General features: G+C 39.2%; 1 protein-coding gene and 1 long non-coding RNA gene across 2 annotated transcripts in view; both read left to right on the forward strand.

Annotated features, from left to right (window-relative positions):
* Urm1 (Ubiquitin-related modifier 1) overlaps positions 1 to 12,820 on the forward strand; it is a 53,717-nt gene that overhangs the window by 24,067 nt on the left and 16,830 nt on the right. The gene's annotated exons all lie outside the window — the stretch shown is intronic.
* On the forward strand, positions 539 to 4,957 carry LOC139780501 (uncharacterized). The gene is made up of 2 exons (XR_011720258.1): positions 539 to 4,235; positions 4,659 to 4,957. It is a non-coding gene; the product is annotated as an uncharacterized lncRNA (long non-coding RNA).

A 12,820-nucleotide genomic window follows, 5' to 3' on the forward strand; every position in this document is an offset into this window, starting at 1 on the left:
GCCAAAGTTTGAAAAAAAATGTGTTTTTGATAAATTGAAATATTTGTAGACGAATAATGGATTCTTTTTACATATAATTTATATTACATAAAGTACTTAAACTGTGAAATTATTTTCTGATCAACGTTTATAAGTCTTTTACTGGTATTTTATTGGCATTCCATTCTGCAATACTATTGTCACACTTGTTCTTCGAAACCACGCATCCTTTTCCTCTAGTCCTAGCTGCGAGCGCAATTTAACAGCAATGCGTACCTCTTACATTACAAGCTTCAATAGCTTTACGCTTATTGCTTTGAAATTGCGTAACAACACGAGGTAGCATGCATTTCTATTTTACTGAAAGGAAAGAGTTGAGTGATGGAAAATCGATAGGAAAATTTTGTCACAAAGATTGCGAAATTGCTAAGTTGTGTTTTATATCGGCAAATATGTTTGATGCCTCTAGAAATTTCATTCACAAATACCAAAAAAAAACATTCTTCAATGTTTAACTATAATTTTAATAGGTATACAATGCACAAATCTGTCTTACTATAATATATTATTTTGTTTGACTTTTATATGTGAATCGAGCTTAATTAAAAATCTGAGGTAATGATATATTAAAAAGTCATTCTTTTTTTAATGATATCTATAAGCAAAAGCTATCTTATAAAAGTTGCTTATAACTATAAGAAACACACTTGCTATTCTTACGTCTTTGTTTTTTATAAAAGAATCCACATGCGCATATTAAAATAAAAAACTATTTATTCGTAAAAACGTTATACAAATATTAATATTTTATGTGCATTGTTCTAAATATTTCTACGTGTTTCACTGTAAGGTATCTTTAAACATCGATACATTCGTCGGATCTTCGTGAGCTTTGTAAATCTCGAATGATGAGGACAAGTGGCTTCTAATTAAAGCGAATGGAGGGAGAGGTGAGTTGCGCCTCGTTAGTACATATCGAACTCGTAGTTAGTCGACGCATCTATGAAATAGATTTCGCGACATCGGAACCAATCAATCGCCGACGCGGCGGATCGTTGGGATCCACCACTATACCGTATAATAATCTAGCGATATACAATGGCACCAATTAATCACGCGCATGAGCCACGCGGAAAATCGGGAAGGGGAGGAGGGAAAGATCCTAACGAGCATCGATCTCTCTTGCTCTTCACTCTCCCCCTCCCCCTTCACCCGCGTACTTTCCGATCCTTTCGCGCGCGCGTGCACGCGCGCGGTGCATGTGCGCGAGTATGCGAAATGCATCCGCCTATCAACGGGAGCCTGAGTGTGTCGCAATCGCTAATGGCCTAGCGGGGTTGGATGGTCCAGTGATTAATTGTGTCACCCATGATTACATTACGGACGCTGCGGATCCACTATATTATATACGGTTATACGTGCGTGTAGCGGGCGGGATTGCGCGTTACGTACGTGCCGCGCGCCGCGATGATGCCATTCGTGCGTGTTTGCCGGACGCTCGAGGAAACACGCTTGTACGTGCTTGTAACAAGTCGGCCGCGACAGGGTGGGATGGCAGGTAGAGACCAAACGGATGGTGAAACGTTCCGGCCGCGAATGTCCGGTCCCCGGCTAATCCGCAATTGCAAGGTACACCTCGTACCCAGATGACGCATGCGAAGAAACGCCTCGCTAATGCACGACGCCCCGGTTCGCCCAGTTTTGTGCGAATAACACGGGGCTTTTCGTATTTACTCGCGCTGCTCGCCCCGGTTCCCGTTGATGCTCGTCTGAGAGCAACCCCACGCGCATAGTCCATAATCTCCACGCGTAGCTCCATACTTCCGGGGTGGTTCGTGAGTGGCGTGTGAAACGGGAGGAGAGGGAGCAGGGGGGAATTCCTTATTTAAATGTGAAACGAAAATCTTTATGGAAGAATATTCCCATGTTGCGCGTAATGGAAAAGAAAGATCCTTTCTCGAACTATAAGCTTTCGAAGCTACTGAACGTGGATAATTTTTATTCTTTATTTAACTTAAAATAGACTTAGCAATGTATGCGTGTAATTTTAAGCTTGTCTAAGCTTAAGATTAAAAAATGTCAATATATATGGCATATATTTCGCGATATTCTTCTATAAGGGCTATTGTCTCAAACATAGATGAAGAACGTGCTTTCATACGATAATTGTGAATCCCCGCGCACGATTTCTATACCCATGCGATAATTATCTCTAAACTGAACTCTGCGAGGTATAGAAATGAAAAATACTTCGACACTCTTAGCGAATGCTTCTTCTCTGGTCGATCGTTTTAGCTCCATTCCCTAAAATTCTCCGAAGAAATATTTTCCATCCCTACCTTATATTGAATTTAAATCAATATATCCCCCCACTCCGAATTTAAATGTTTGCATGGCTCCGTCTACACCGTTGGAAATCAGACACGTGCACAGGCTCGCGGGGAATTAGACTCGAGGGCGAGAGGTCTGGATTCTCGCGAAGATGAAATCGGCCTGGCATTGCCATAGTATTAAAGTTTCGCGACGTCTCTAACAGTTGTTCTACTTTTAAACGCAGATATAATTTCTGTTATCTTCAACTGGCGCGCGCGCGACGCCGCGAAATATAAAATAATAAAGGGGTACGACGAAAACGGGTACGGGACGGCGGGGAACTTTGGCCATTAGGATCGAAACAGTTTGGCGCTAACGCGTCTTCAACTTTTAACGGCTCGCCCTCGTATTTCGTATCCTTTTCCCTATTTCTTGCAATTTAAGCAGCCGAATCTCGCGCCGCCGATCACAGTTTCAGACGGAATACATTGAAATCGTTTTAAATTATCGGGGTTGAGACAAAATCCAGAGTTCGCGGAGTATCTTTTTTCTCTCTGTCATCGGTAATTATTCGGCAGTACTTATACAAGTGTAGAATTACATTTAACCTACGACACCCTTGCGAGTGTTATTATATTTATTTCAGTTTACCACCACCAGGCCATTTGGCTATTAATCCTCTTACTGTCTTCCTATCTGGCGTCGCCGGTACGCGGCTTTTGTATTTCGATTCCTATACGTACACGATTAAGCACCACATTTATAAACGTACCAACATGGAGAAAATTTGAGGAGCAAGGTTCAGGACGGGAGAGGACGGAGGTGAAAGGAAAGGAGGAGAAAGCGGGGATGCACATGCAGCAGGTGTGGTGATGTGGAGGAGCGGTGCGGCAGAGGATGTGATCGGGTGTGACGGGGGGAGAGAGGAGGTGGAGAGGCCGGGTGCTGGTAGATAAGGAGCAAGGGAGAGGCGGAAGAGGTGAAAGATGACCGGGAGAGAAGAGAGAGGGGAAGAAGGCGAGGCTGCTTACCTGGCGGGCGTGCGCGGCGCCGCGCCGGGGCGGCCGTGAGGGTGAGCGGGCTCGAAGGGCCAGGAGGAAGCAAGGGGCCCGGCGACAAGGATGAGTCGGTGGAGAGGCGAGGTACCGACGAAGAGGTGTCGACCACGGATAACGCGGAGAAAACTTAGCGAGTCGATAAGAAGGGAAATCCGAGGCGGATCGATAGGAGGATTGATGGTGCGACACGGTAGAGGGACATGAGTACGGCGTGGCGATCGAGGCAGGACACGTGCCATTAGAGTGCGTAAGCATGAGGTATAGGTACGTATTGGCTGGAGAGATTAAGAACGCGGAACGAGAATAGAGAAGTGGAGGATAGTACGAATGTAAGTAGGAGAGAGGAAGGAGAAGGAAGAAGGGGGCGGGCAAGGCCGAAGTGAAGGGGGCGAGAGAGGAAGGTAGAGCAAGTGTAATGAGGTAAATTCAACTTTCTTGTTATAGATAACCTAAAGGGAGAAAGAGAGGAAAGCGGTGGAAAGAAGGATGGAGTGCAGAGGGAAGATTATAATAGAAAAGGAGGCGATAGAAAAGATAGGAGGAAAGTATGGGAGATGATAAAGGAGTTTAAGGAGGACAGTAAAAGAAAAGATGAGGAGATAAAAGAATTGAAGGAAGAGGTAGAGAGATTAAAAAGAAAGGTGTATAGGATGGAGCAGAGCGCGGGCAAAAGGAAGAGGGATGACAGTGAAGAGAGTAAGGGTAAGTTTGGTAAGAGGAAATGGTGGGCAGAAGAGTATGAAAGGAACGACGACGAGAAAAGAAAGAAGAACGTGATAATAATTAAGGATCGAGAAAGAGAGATGGATGGGAGAGGAATCAAATTGGGAGAAGGTGAAGGAATTGTTTTCGGAAGGATTAAAAGTGAAGGTGGAGGTGAAAGAGGTAAGCGTGATAGGTCAGAGAGGAGACTGGGTGACGATAATAGTGAAGATGGGGAATGAGGAGGATAAGTGGAAGGTATTAGATGCAAGGAGAAAGGAAGGGAGCAGATTAAGGGTGAAAATGGATGAGGACAAATCGGTGGAGACGAGGGTAAGAGAAAGAGAGGAGAAAGAAAGGAGAAAAGAAAGGAGAGAGGAGGAAAGCGGGAGACAAAAGAGGACCCCGGAGGATGAGATTGCGAAAAGGATGGAGGAGAATCTGCTAATGGATTCGGACGAGGAAGAAGACGATAGGAAGAAAAGAGAGTAAGAGGAATGTAAGATAGAAAGGAGAGAGGAAGGGAGATAGAGAGAGAAGCGTTAAGGGAGAGGAAGGGGAGGAGGAGAAGGAAATAAGATGTAGGATTAATACCTTTATTTTCAGAGTGAAGGTAAAGTAAGAAAGAAGGAAGGCGTCGAACACGAGGAGGGAGAGAGCCGGAAAAAAAGGGAAGAGCCGCGACAGGAAAGAGGGAGTCAGAGGGGTGCTGAATTAAGGGAAGCTGAAGGAGATGGCCAGAGGGGTGCCGGGGAAGGGAAGGGAAATATGATGTGATGTCGCTCAATGACCAGGAGGGGGAAATGAAGCAAGATGTAAAGGTTTTTGGGAGCGTTTTGACTGAAAAAAAAAAACGCCTTTCCAGCCCCGGAAGGGGAGAGAAATAAAGAATAATTGAAATTGAACACGGAGAAAATTTTATATTAATTTATAATACAATAAATAAGTAAAAATACGACCGTACATGATATACAATCAAAATAACAAGGGAAACGCCGTAATCGGATAGGACTGAATCGATTGCCCATAATATTATTTTTTTAAAGTGAATTTTACGTACAATTCTTTGCCTTGACAAACCACGCGCCGTTACTTTCGGACATAACGCAGTCTTAACCAAAGCCAGAACGGTACAACCACATAATTAAATTAATATCAATTTAATTACATTATAACATATAACAAGATTATAATCACAGCGTAACATTTTGTGTATTGCGACTAGAAGATTTACAAAGACATTATCAATTATTATATACATCATACACGAGACATTTATTTACGGGTAGAATAATTATTCTATATTTTCAAATTTTCGAAAGCAGTCCATTTTTCCAAATTAATATGCTTTGAATAACGCGATATTATTGCCGTTTTAGCAAATTCCTAAATATTTTGTACGTTATCTTTCACACAAGTAGCACTTGCATTTTTGCGATAAAAGCGGCCCACTTGAAAATTGCAAACTCGCCTTTGAAGGATCGTGGTTTCCTTTCGATCGGGAACGAGGCAAGGATCCGCGCACAGTAGTATAGGTCACCGTGATAAATCGAGCGAGATTCGTTCGTAAGAACGAATAAACTTGCGCGTATAACACCTGCCGGCTTGAACTTGGCTACGAGCCCAAAATTATTTCGACAGGATCGAGTCCTATCCTCAACTGGCCTCCCATTTTCGTGTTCTCTTTTCGCTTGATGCCTTCCCACCTACACACCGTTCGTCGTTGCTGTTACCAACCTTCCCGCCCTCTTCTTTTTTTGTAAAAATGTCTCCGAGACGTGGACCATCAGCATAAACTGAGTCGTTTTATGAGCCGTAGCCAAGTAGACACTATCGCGTTACATTTTCTTCAAGCGAGACGCCCACTGTTCCTTGCTCCGCGATTTCTGCGGCTGATCATCGCAGACTTGCCCCCGACCTACCGCGTCAAGGATTTCAACGATGGCCCTTTCTACAACGTTTTTTTTTTGCTAAACTATCTCTTTCTTATTCTCCGAGATCCGAGAAAAACGTAAAAAACGTTTTCTTACAAAGAAATGTTCGCGAATGCCCCCCCCCCCCCCCCCGACAATAATGAGCTCAACACAGTTGCAGAGTGGCTTAATATAAAAGATATATAATTTTTTATGTGTTTTGTACGTTTTATTTGAATGCGGATTTTTCAATGCCAAAGAATATGATATGCTAAACACTTTTGTAAGAGATTTTATTTAAGAAGAGTATCCTTAATTTCATAAAACTATTGTTTATATTATATCTTTATGCATTTTATTTCAGTTTTGGGGACATTTAGACAGCAATAAAATTATATGATAGTTTAAAATTCTACATTTATTATATTCTACCAAATGTTATTGATATATTAATGAATTGATGTTTCAATCAATTGCGATCATTGTTCCAATTCTGCTTTATCGGATAGGTTAACGAATAATGTTATGAAACATCAAGTTCTATTATTATAGTGTCAAGGGAAAATCGAATAAATTTAGCATATTTCTTGGGCGATAATATTTTTAATTAAATAAGATCAAAGGGATTAATTTTTAGCAGTGATACAAGAATGATGTGCGATATAATATCGATTTACGGATAAACATGACATATCGCTAAAAAAGGCGTGGTTACGAGTACATCTCGTAGAATCATTTGACCAGTGGGAGTAGCTGGTCATAAAAAGAGATCCTGACATATAGCTCGTAAAACCGACTTAATTCGTCCTATAAAGGGAAACGCCTTTGTCAAAACTAGCGCCACTAACGCTCGTTTTTCCTTTCGTTCACATATGCTCAACACGTCTCGATCGTTAGACCTGTATGTTCCGTTAAATTCCATTGATCTCCCGTGTTAATTAATTAATGTATTTCTATGCAATTTTCTATGTATTTCTATACATTTCTACGCAGTTTTATCTTGTAGTTTGCAAAAAAGTTTGTTTTCTCTTTCTTTTTTTTTAAATTACGACATAGAGTAATATAGATCTATAGAATATAATACAGAGCAAAATTCGCTTATTTTACTTTATTACAAAATTTGTTTCCTTATATATGCATATCTTTCTCAAATATAAAAATATACTATTCTTATCTTATTCTTTCTAATTTACTTATGCACAATAATTTATGCAAATTAATTTGTATATAATTTGTGCATAAGTAGGTACAATAATTTATTTGCAAAAGTACATAAATTAATTTTCACTGATTTGTATCGCGTCATTTTTAACCTTAGCCTTACGAAGATTATATTATGCAATGTGAAGACGTATGGTGCATTAGAAACATGCGACTTGAGCGAATACATAACAATCAGTTTTTTCAGTCCACGTGCACTGAGCACTATTTTCACTCCTCATTGTACACGTATTGTACACAACGATATAGAAGTCAAAAGACCACGCAGTGCGGAGATCCGGCGCACCTGTGCGCTTACAAAGTAGACGACGGAAGAAAAGATGGGATAATAGAGAAAGAGAGAGAGAGAGAGGGGGGGGGCGGAGGCGAAAGAGAAGAGAGAGTGAAGTAGAAGAGAAGGAATTTTCTTCCCCTAATATCTTCCGATCTCCCGTCGAATGCACAACCCTGGCAAATTGGAAGGAGCGTGTGCACTCTACCCCTCGCGGGCATGACGGTCTGGAGTGTATGTTAAGGGCGGCCGTGGCGGGGGGATGGGGCGGATGACGGTGGATTGCACAATGCACGAGATTTCGTCCGGTCCATCGGGAGTCCCGTCGCGTCCCCACGGGCGGCTATTAGAGCGCGGGGTTTTCGCGGAGGGATTTCCTCCGCAGGATGGCAGGATAGCCTGACTACGCGTAGAACGGCCGGGGGGACGGGGGCGAGGATGGCAGATAATTTGTCCAGCGTCCCTTCCGTCACCCCTTCTGCTCTTTCTTCCGCCCCTTCGTCGACGTTTCGTCGATGCCCGAGAGAAGCAGGGGACAAGCCGACGCCGCTGACCCGAATCTCAACTAGGTATACCTCTCTATGTCTATTTTAGTTATTTACTCGTAACGAGCACATAGCCCTGGGTAATGTGCGCCAATGTAATTGTGCGGTAAATACGTATCAATGATTGGACATGTAAGGTAATGCTCATATTTTAACTCAATGTTTTAAAGAAATTTTCCTCTTTCTTTTTTATGCAGAAATATATTTCTTCTACAAATGGAAGAGATATGGATAAAAAATTTATATTTTTTATTTTTTTTGAAATTGTTGTACAGTTTCGTATAAATATATAAATAAATAATTCAACATGTGTATCTCCGAAATAAAATTAATGTTTACGTGTGCGTCACGTACCTATTACGTTTTATTTCTAATATGTACATAACTGATCGTAGGTATGAATACTGTTTTACTACTTTAATTTTTTCTTAACTAAACATTGATAAAATAAAATTTCTATATTGACGATCGTTGATTGGAACGTACGCGGTTATTAGTATGTTTCTTTTACGCACATACGTTTTCACATGTTCTGCGAGCGGTCGTAAATAACTGTCAAAACGAGTGAAATCCAGGATGCATTTAAGCTATCATCAATTTTCGGTATTACTCTATATTTCCAGTATCACGCGAGTCTCTCATACCTCGGCGCGAGATGCGAAGATATTGCTTGAAGTTTTGCATTTACACGAAACCAAAATCATGTAGGTATGTACACAGCGTATTGAATAATACGAAGGTCGGTACGAAAGTAATGCCTTCTGATTTTTTTCTTTTGAACCTGGCGCTATAGAAAATTTTACATTTTACTGAGTTGTTACTTGAAGTCTCTAGTTGCATTATGTTGAGTGGTGTTGTGATCAGTTACGTGAGTGTATCACACAAGCAGTTTAAACTGTGTTTCAGATATGCGTAGCAAACAAGGGCGGCGAATGAACTTTTTGCCGTGGAAGAAATGAGTTATATTGAAATCCATTCGCATTTCAGAAATAGTGTTATCATAAACATTTCTGAGACGCGAACGGATTTCAATGGCTGTGTTCAGTAGAAAAAGCAACTTAGCGAGCAATCAGTGATTTTTTAAAATGACTGGTCCTTGCCTTCTTCTTTAGATCCAAGTGTAGAAACAATAAAAATTGTAATAAAGAACCATTGAGCACACATTGAGCTGTTTTCTTTGCTGAACGCAGCCATTAGAACTTATTTCTTCCACGGTAAAAAATTCAATCACTGTTCTTGTTTGGTACGCATATCTGAAACACACACCAGTTTGAACTGTTCGTGTCACATACTCACATAACAATGCCACTCAACATAATGCAACTAGAGACTTCAAGTAACAACTCAGTGAAACGCAAAATTTTTTATGGCGCCAGATTCGAAAGAAAAAAATTAGGTGGCATTACTTTTGTACCGACCCTCGTACATTCGCTGTATTGAATCGTATGTGAGAGAAAAGAGAGTGAGAGAGAAAGAGTACATTGGATAACTTTATATCGAACGCTTCGAAAGTATATTAAAAATTCTATTTGCAGATAAAAATCAATTAGTTTACGGCGCATATTCCCTTTAATAAATTTGTGTTAAAATTTATAACACATTTACCGGACGATCAATTCCGATTTTTACTATTTCTCTCGAAAATAATGCACAGTACTCGAACCATGAAGGATCGAAGTGTACATCGTTGTAGTTGCGAACTAAATAACTAATGCTGAAAAAATAATAAAGCAAAGTATACTTCTGATAAGATCTTATTTTCCAACTCCATGTATTACATTTTTAATAAAAAACTTTTTTGACGATTCTAATGAAAATTTGTAATGATTGAAAAGCAAGCTGAAGTAAAGAAAATCAATACAGTATATTTTATAATAGCATAATGATAGCATAGTTTATAGCATTGTAGAGTAAATTATCCTGAATCCCACGTATAATATTGTGTGTAATCTCTATTATTATATAAAGAGAGAAAGTTTGTTTGATTGTCTGTTTGTTCGCGAACTACTCATTCATTAAAGGTCCAAATTTTAAAGAATTATATATGAAATAGGGGTAGAAATTTCCGGGCATGGTCACCATGGGATTCGATTTTTTGTTAGGATGTTCTCCGAAGCGACTGAGCCATTTTAACATGTGATTCTATAGTTGGTTTGAGTGTTCGTTTGTTCGCGAACTACTCATTCATTAATGGACCAAATCTTAAAGAATGTTATACATGAAATAGGCTACCATGGGGATTGATTTTTACGACAATAAAAAAACTTTTTTTTAACAATTTTCTAGAAACCGGTGCAAAAATTTTTCTAATTTTTCGGAGATTGCGACGATGGGTTTAATTTGTACTCGAGCTGTAGTAGGGGGACAGTAAGCGTCGTTTCAAAAATCGGCATCTTTTTGCGATTATTGCATTAATGAACCGATTTTATTGCTTCGATCGAAGTAGGAAAACAAAAAACATCATATATCCAGAAGTGTTATAAATAAATATAAAAGTAAAAAAAGTGTGCAAATAGAAACTTGCACATTGCTTCCTTACAATTTTTAAGTGTGCAAGTAGATACATGCACATTGCTTCCTCATAGTTTTTAAGTGTGCAAGTAGAAACCTGCATATTGCTTTAGTTTTTAAGTGGGCAAGTAGAAACTTTCTTTTTTACAATTTTTAAGTATGCAAATTATAAATTTGCACATTGTTTCATAGTTTTTAAGTGTGCAAGTAGAAATCTGCACATTGCTTACTTATAGTTTTTAAGTGTGCAAGTAGAAACTTTTGCTCACAAAGCTCCTCTATGAGGAAGCTTTTATTTTATTCGATGCATAATTATTAGTATTTATTTATTTGTTTTGGTTTTCTCATAGAGGATTATTTATTTTGATCTATATAATACTTACGTGACATTTTACGATACGTCTTTTTCGCTTCACCGCAATTTGTTTTTTTTTAACGTAAGGTTTCAAACTTCACTATAAACTTATCAAAGCCGTTATAGTGCGACTAGTCACTTCACTTGTGTGTCGTGTGCGCGATCTCTTTTAATAAAGAAATCAATTTCGAACATACAAGTAGTTATTTCCGCGAGAGCGCGAGTGCGAGCGTGAGTGTGTAAGTGTTGTCTGAAAAGCTGCGGATGTTACGCCGGCCCGAACGTATTAACAGTACGAGGTTAATAGAACGTACATTTTTTTAAACAGAAATCGGAAACCCCTTTACTATTAACAATTTTTTAAATTCTATATTACATTCTTTAGTTCTTTCTAATCTTATTTCATATATAATTCTTTAAGATTCGATCAATTATTTCCTGAAAAATTTGAAAAATTTCGGAACCAGTTTCCAAAAATCGGTAATGAAAAATTATATACTTTATGGCAATTCCCGGAAAGTTCTACCCCTACTTCATATATAATTATTTAAAATTCGGTTTATTAACGAATAACTTGTACACTTTTTAGGCAAAAATCGGTAACCCCTTCACCGATCATTGACAAATTCAAACACCAACTTACCTTTAATGATACTCTATTTATAAAAAAAAAAACTCAAAAAACAATTTTTACTTCGGTCTTTTCTACCCCTATTTCATATATAATTCTTTTAAATTCGGTTGATTAGACCTTTATATGCGAGCAAAGTTATGGATCTTCGATCGCGTATAAAGCTGGGTCTAATCAACCAAATCTTAAAGAATTATATATATATGAAATAGGGGTAGAAAAGACTGAAAAATATAATAAAATTAGAAATGGATCGATATCTCCAAATTTGCGGAAGTTAGAGCAACCACGAACATTTCTACAAATATTCAAAATTTTTTTTAAAAAGAACCCCTTTACCGATCATCGCCAAATTCAATACCAACCTTCCTTGAATGATTACTCTATTGATTAAAAAAAAAAAATGAATACTCTATTGATTAAAAAAAAAACATCCCGATATATCAAAAATTACGGAAGTTAGAGCATAAACGGACAACAAAAGCGTACATACATACACACACACACATACACACGGACATTTTGTACAAAAGTGATTTTTCGACATTTTAGAACATTCTAAACACTTTGCCAAAGATATTTGAAAAAAAATTTTTTTACGAAAACAAAGCTTCCTCTATGAAAAAGCAAAATGAGACTTAAAAATGAGAATAAAAAAATAGGAACCGCGGGCGAAGTCGCGGGGCTGGCTAGTCTTATATAAAGATTGAAAAGAATATTACATAACGATATTAAATAAATCTCTAGTTTACAACTTGATTACAAATTATAATGAAGATAAAGATTTTATTCAATGGTTGCATCCTGTTTGGTCGGAAAATTCCTTGGGCGAAGGAGAAATTCCATAAGGACGAACACAAGGACTTTAAACAATGGCCCCGGTTGGAGGGAAGTGGGGAAAAAAGAAGATTGCGCGCCAGACTATCAAGGCGACTTCTTACTTTGGTAATTCCTCGGTAGTGCCTGGTTTCATATAACTGCGACTTTCGGTAGGGTGAATTTCTGTGCGCGGGGTTGCCTTGGCCGTGCCAGAGAGGGTGGTAAATGGTACTAAACAGAGAACGCCATTTGTATGTACAGTAAGCCGCTGTAATTGCCAGACCACCTATCTCTACCACCGTAAATGCATATCGAGTACACCATCCCTCCTTCTCCCTCTCCAGTTACCGCTACGCACAATTTACATATTATAATTTATAGATGAGAGAGATACCGCGCCACAACCCGGGAGAGAAGTGGCGCTTCTCTCACGAAGTTGGAACTTCGTAACGTGCTCCACGGTGATAATTTTTTCCGGTCTCAATGCTATTTTACTCCGTCG

The sequence above is a fragment of the Temnothorax nylanderi genome, unplaced genomic scaffold (genome assembly GCF_030848795.1).
Source record: "Temnothorax nylanderi isolate EJ_2023f unplaced genomic scaffold, tnyl_v1.0 TNYL_tig0281_pilon, whole genome shotgun sequence".
Classification (NCBI taxonomy): domain Eukaryota; kingdom Metazoa; phylum Arthropoda; class Insecta; order Hymenoptera; family Formicidae; genus Temnothorax; species Temnothorax nylanderi.